Source organism: Homalodisca vitripennis, unplaced genomic scaffold (assembly GCF_021130785.1).
Source record: "Homalodisca vitripennis isolate AUS2020 unplaced genomic scaffold, UT_GWSS_2.1 ScUCBcl_1175;HRSCAF=4464, whole genome shotgun sequence".
Classification (NCBI taxonomy): domain Eukaryota; kingdom Metazoa; phylum Arthropoda; class Insecta; order Hemiptera; family Cicadellidae; genus Homalodisca; species Homalodisca vitripennis.
This window is the reverse complement of record NW_025777299.1, coordinates 88,500-94,677: the sequence shown is the minus strand read 5'-3', so window position 1 is coordinate 94,677 and position 6,178 is coordinate 88,500.

Genomic DNA, 6,178 nt, shown 5'->3' with positions numbered 1-6,178 from the left:
TGTTATGATTTTAAATGCTGGAATACATTCATTATTTAATTAATCTAGATTTTGCAGCTGAATGACTATTTTCAGCTTAAATGTTGCAACAATGCTAGGATTCGGACGTGGATCCCTGAGTGAAAAGAGTACATGCCAACTAGTAACCTATCAAAGATAACATTTAAAAGCATTTAACATATTTAATTTGAAGCTAAATCGACAAAATATGGCGATATTGCGAATAAAGTTCCTAATATTACTATTAACAAAACTACTTTTTCTTTTGTTACCAGTCTGGTGCGGTAATATTCTAGAAATGTGTTACTCATGTATAGGTAAAACTTTCTTTAGAATGATAAAAGTTTAAAATAAATTAAATTTTTTTGTAAAGTTGTACCGAATGACGATAACACATGGGGGTGGTGACTTCTGAGGTCGTAGTAATAAATACTCGATTTGCAAAGTTTACTTATAAGTTCAATTTAATCAGCAAAACTTACAAGCACCACTTTTAGTTGGTATATTAAATGTACACCTTGCCACGTTGCTGCCAATTAGAGTACAAGAACTAAAAATGTATATCTGATAGGTGGGCCTAAAATATCCAATGTTCTATGGAATTATGCCTACGATGTTTTGCTTTATAAAACATTAAGATTTTACTTCCCTTCGCAATGTGTAGACTCACAACCCGGGTGTCGGCGTCTTGGCACGAGACATTGAAGCTGTAGTCTAAGAAGGGTTATTTATAGTCGGTAATTACTAGAAGAGGAGTAGAAGTTATGAAACTAGTAGCCATCTACTGAAATAATATGTGAGCTCGCGGACAAGGCGCGCGAGGTCAAATCGGTCACGTAGTTGGGCTGCTACAAAGGGTTAGAATAAAATATTCATACGCGTGCCAATTAGGTAGTTACTCCGCCGATAATTTAGTTCCGGAAAATTGGATAAAAAAATAATATTAAATTGTACTGGCTGACTAGGTTGTGAAATGTTACATTATATCAAATCTAACTAACTAACGGTAATTCGTGTTGCGCATAGTTCAGGGAAACCAGTTGGGAAATATTTAACCAGATAATATTTGTGATAAGAGCATATATTGTAATATTTTGGCTAATATTTTAAGGACTAGGGCATTTTGAAAAAATATAAAACCCAGATATTCGAATACATAGGAACATAAATATAATATATATTTGAATCTCCAATTCGTGGTAATGTATGTTAATTTTTATTCCCCGATTATTTAATTATCTATCTCACCTAGCCTGATATGCTTAATTTTGGATGCTTAAGTGTATGTTATTTTATTGCCACCCAGGAATTCTAAGCTTGACGGAAGTGCATGTGGCAAATCATTACGGTAGTTAACTGGCTAAAGCCGATGCTAGTATGATTGCAATATTTCAACGCCTTACGCAAATCTTCCTCACGACATCATTCAGACGGACATGATATTATAAAAATAACTGAGTATTTTTAGCTATTGTGACGCATACTGCTTCCATTATAGTCTAAAAGTGTTCATAGTCATAAAATTAATAATTAATCGTTTCTAAAATGAATCACCCACCATAAAAATACACTCTGAATTAAATTTAAAACAAAGTCAAAAAATCAATTTTCTTTTTTATGAATTGATCTCAGTCCAGAGTGAAAATAACAGCTTAAAACGTATCTATTTAACTTCTATTTAGCTCTTTATTGATGGACGGATGACCTAAAGTTGGTTTAAAAATCGAGGAAAGATATACCGTAGCCATCGTTATATATTACAATAAGTATAAACTAACAAAGAAGTGTATCATAGATTTTTTAACATTTAACGATGGTAAATTTCTAGAATCTAATGAACTTTACAACGTCAATAACAAACTTTAAAAGAGGGACGTACCTTAGCTTGTTTTAAGTAACTGTTTTACTACGTAGCAACGGTTATTAGAAAATTCTAGAAAAGATTGGTTGAGATTTTCACGATTTGTGTACTTAGGTAGAAGGTCAAAGTCGTGATTTATAGAGGAAAGTCTCGCACTTTAAGCCGAGATAAGAGTAATGTTGGGTCAGACTGGGCTTTAGAACGTTACAACTTTGGGTGGGACATTGTGTCATGTAAAGTGGAAATTAATCAGTAGGCTTTTAATGAATAGAATCCACATTGAGTAATTTCCTCAACTATTTTTATAAAATAAGAGGCAATTTTTAAGAATTTCATTCTATACAAATATCATAATATAATTTGTTTGTTTCTAACCATACTCTATAACGTAATGTTTATTTGTGCAGTATTTAATTTCTTTTATTTATCTGTTATCGAATTCATGAATTTTTGTATTTGTAGAGCTCTTAGATTAAGCACATACATTTAAAATTAACTGATACTATTTGTCAGTTTGAAACAACTTTTATACAGGTACAGGTCCAATGAATTTGAAATATGTATAACAGTTACTATTATATTGAATTTAAAAAATGTTTAATATTCCTAGATAAATAGAAATTAGTTTAAAAACCATTTATTTACCTACATAAAAGTAATTAAAACCTGACCTATCCTATAATTTCTTCATATTTATGCATTTGTTCTCTTGAAATGGTCTAAAATGACACAATACAGAGCATATTTTTATAAATAATGTAGCTCAGAAATATTAATAATATACAGTACAAAGATTGAATAGAATAACAAAGGTTACAGTTACTAAGATAATATGTATCATATAGGCTTTTTATTTAGTTTTAGATTTATAGTTCTAAAATATAATATTTCAGTTACCAAGCTTTATAGATTTCTCCGTACCTTTCAAGTGTTGTATTTTACAAATAAACGACTAAAAGTAAATTTGTAAAATCATTACAAAATTGATAATAGCTATACAATATAAAAAGGTCATGCTTTAAGCATCGATTCTATAGAAAAAATACATTTATTAGAATATATTACTCAGTAGAATATTGTTAAAATAGATAAGCTCCTGATAAACTAAGAAATAATTTTGTGAAAGAGAATTATTATAGTTACATTATACTGAATTTTATTATCTGCTCAGACCATCTATAGATCAACCGGCTTTTAATAAGAGTGCATTTACACATACCTAACGTTCTTTCATCTATGCCTTACCCGAAAATGAACGAATTTAAGTGTTATAAGAATAACCTGCATAACATCCCCTCGAAAATCAAGATCTCCCAACCCAATGTAAGTAAATTGACCTTATTAAACATGACACATCTTGTCTTACCTCTGAATACATTTTGTAAATAACATTAGCTTTGATATACTACACAGTCACCAATTTACACCAATTTTGTTACATTGGACCAAAAATATTTAACGAAACTGTAAAATGCCTTGGGAATGAAATTATTTTTGACAAAAAACCAAAATTTAAAATGAAAGTGCTGAATTATATTTCAGATTAGATCTTAGCTTTTTAATACGAGTATAAATACCGATGGTTTTTTACTAAATGTTATCACTGCATGTTTTCTAAAGAGTTTTTAAAATATATTTTGTTGTTATTTCTTTGTAGTTGCTTGTTGTTTCGTTGTTGATATTTATATATTTATATTGTTATAGATTTATTTATTTATACATTGTCATAATAGTTGTAATGTCCATATTTAATAGTATTGTAATTCAATCTAAACTAACCATTCTGAAAATTAATTGATACTGCCTAGATTTAAGTATATTATTATTATTATAAATATTAAGTTATGCCAACTTACTTCCCGCACGCACCTAAAAGGTGCATGGGAGTGTTAAAAAACTACATGTAATAGTTGTCAGAATCCACTGCATGAATTTATATGTTTTGCATGTATTCAACGATTTCCTGAATAAAGATGTTTGAACTTGTCTACAATAGTGGGTTTAGCGATGCTGTCTACAAAAGTGGGTTTAGCGCCGCTGTCTACAATAGTGGGTTTAGCGATTCTGTCAACAATAGTGGGTTTAGCGATGCTGCCTACAATAGTGGGTTTAGCGCCGCTGTCTACAATAGTGGGTTTAGCGCCGCTGTCCACAATAGTGGGTTTAGCGCCGCTGTCCACAATAGTGGGTTTAGCGCCGCTGTCCACAATAGTGGGTTTAGCGCCGCTGTCTACAATAGTGGGTTTAGCGCCGCTGTCCACAATAGTGGGTTTAGCACCGCTGTCCACAATAGTGGGTTTAGCGCCGCTGTCTACAATAGTGGGTTTAGCGCCGCTGTCCACAATAGTGGGTTTAGCGCCGCTGTCCATAATAGTGGGTTTAGCGCCGCTGTCCAGAATAGTGGGTTTAGCGCCGCTGTCCACAATAGTGGGTTTTAGCGCCGCTGTGTACAATAGTGGGTATAGCGCCGCTGCTGGAAACATCGGAGGTTAGACTTGGTCTCCACAACCCGTTTCGTGAACAATACTACTCGATTTAATCACGATTCTTCGTTGAAATACCTACCGAATACGTCCACTTTGACGTCTTACCATGATTATTTAACGAATCATCTTTTTACTTTCAATAGTAAATGATCGTTCATAAAATTACAGTATATTATTAAATATTTTACTGTCAACAGTATAATTTATATACTAGGCTGTCTATGTTGTGTCGAATTTTTACTTTTTTTGTGACCGCAATTATGGTATATTATTTTTACTAAAATTAATTTTGTAATTTGGTATTAAAAAGTTCAATTCAGGGACACAAGTACACGTTGAAAGCACTGTGTTATAACTTAGAGACTAAGTTTTTGAAAATTAAAAAGCTTGTTAATTTTATTGTTTAATTTTATAGTGTATTAAAATTTTTAAAGGATAAAACGATCCCTTTTTAAGTTTATTCTGCCTGTCTTTTATGGCCTGTGCGAGAAACTTGTCAAACAGAACAAGGAGGAGAGTCCGTACATAATAAGGTCAACCTTACTGATAAGAGGTGAATTTATCAGTCAGGATTTGCGGCGAGTGCCGCCATAGATTTGAATTTGGCGCGCGTAATCCTTTTGTAGCCGCGAACGCGATTGCCAGCTGCGCCGACCTCTAGCTCTTAGCTCAAACAATAGGAGCCTCCTACCATCCGGAATTCTTCTGGACAGGTTCTGGTAGGATGGTTCCTGCTAGGTTAGCAAGCTGAGACCGGAGGTTGTGCGGATAGTCGTTGTGTGGGAGAGGTTGTGCAGCGATCGGGTGGAGTGGACGGTAGAAGTGAGTGTACGTGGCCTGGGACTTGGTATAACTGTTAGGGAACCTTTCGGAACTATATCTAAATTATTAGTTAATCTTTATTCATCAAAGCTGGTTAGGTTTTGGATAGAGGGAATCTAGTGGCGGATCCACGGTTATTATTCCTCTGGAAGGTGCCCTTCTTCCGGTCGCGACGACACGAGGTTGCAGATTTGAACCAGTACTATTTGTAACTCAACCCTAAACTCCGTCGTCGTATACCTGACAGCCGTCTCCCACTAAAGTTACAGAATTTATTCTATATATTTTATTCCTTCTGTCCGATATAGTTTCCTTATTCATCACTAGACTTAATGCTGTGTATGATATTTATTCTAAAGACTTGGTTAACCATAAGTCATCCACGTAAGTTCTAAAGTTTTACTTTAGATTGATAACCTAGCATTATTTAATTAGTAGAAAAATACACTGAATACAAACCCCGGGGTACCGTATACAAAATATAATTCAAGTAAAATAAAATACTATAAAAAATCAATAACTAAATCATTTTAACTCAATACAAAAGTATCATTTAATACAACTAACGTGTGCTATTATTATATAGAGTGGCAAAACAATACATTATTTAATATTTTAAATGTGTCAAACTTCTTTAGATCCTACACATTTATTAAAATTTTATTAAAAAAGATCTTTGGGTTTTAAGGTATAAAAGGATAACAAAACTAATATCTACCACGATATGCAAAGCATAAATATGCAGGGAAAATAAGGAACTGGAAAAGGTATAGTAAATAAGTCATACATATATAATATTATCAATAGGTTTTATCTGTAACTAAAACAAATAAAAGTGAAAAACACAGAGTAACGTTATGAGTGATAAAAATACCTCTTTTAACCGGCTGACTTACTTCCCGAGTATAAAAGTAACAAAGCCCGGGTCCACAAGAATCCTTTAAAACTTTGACACTTCATTACACGCTGAAAGAGACAAAGCCGAACAACTTCCGGAGATGATCTTGCA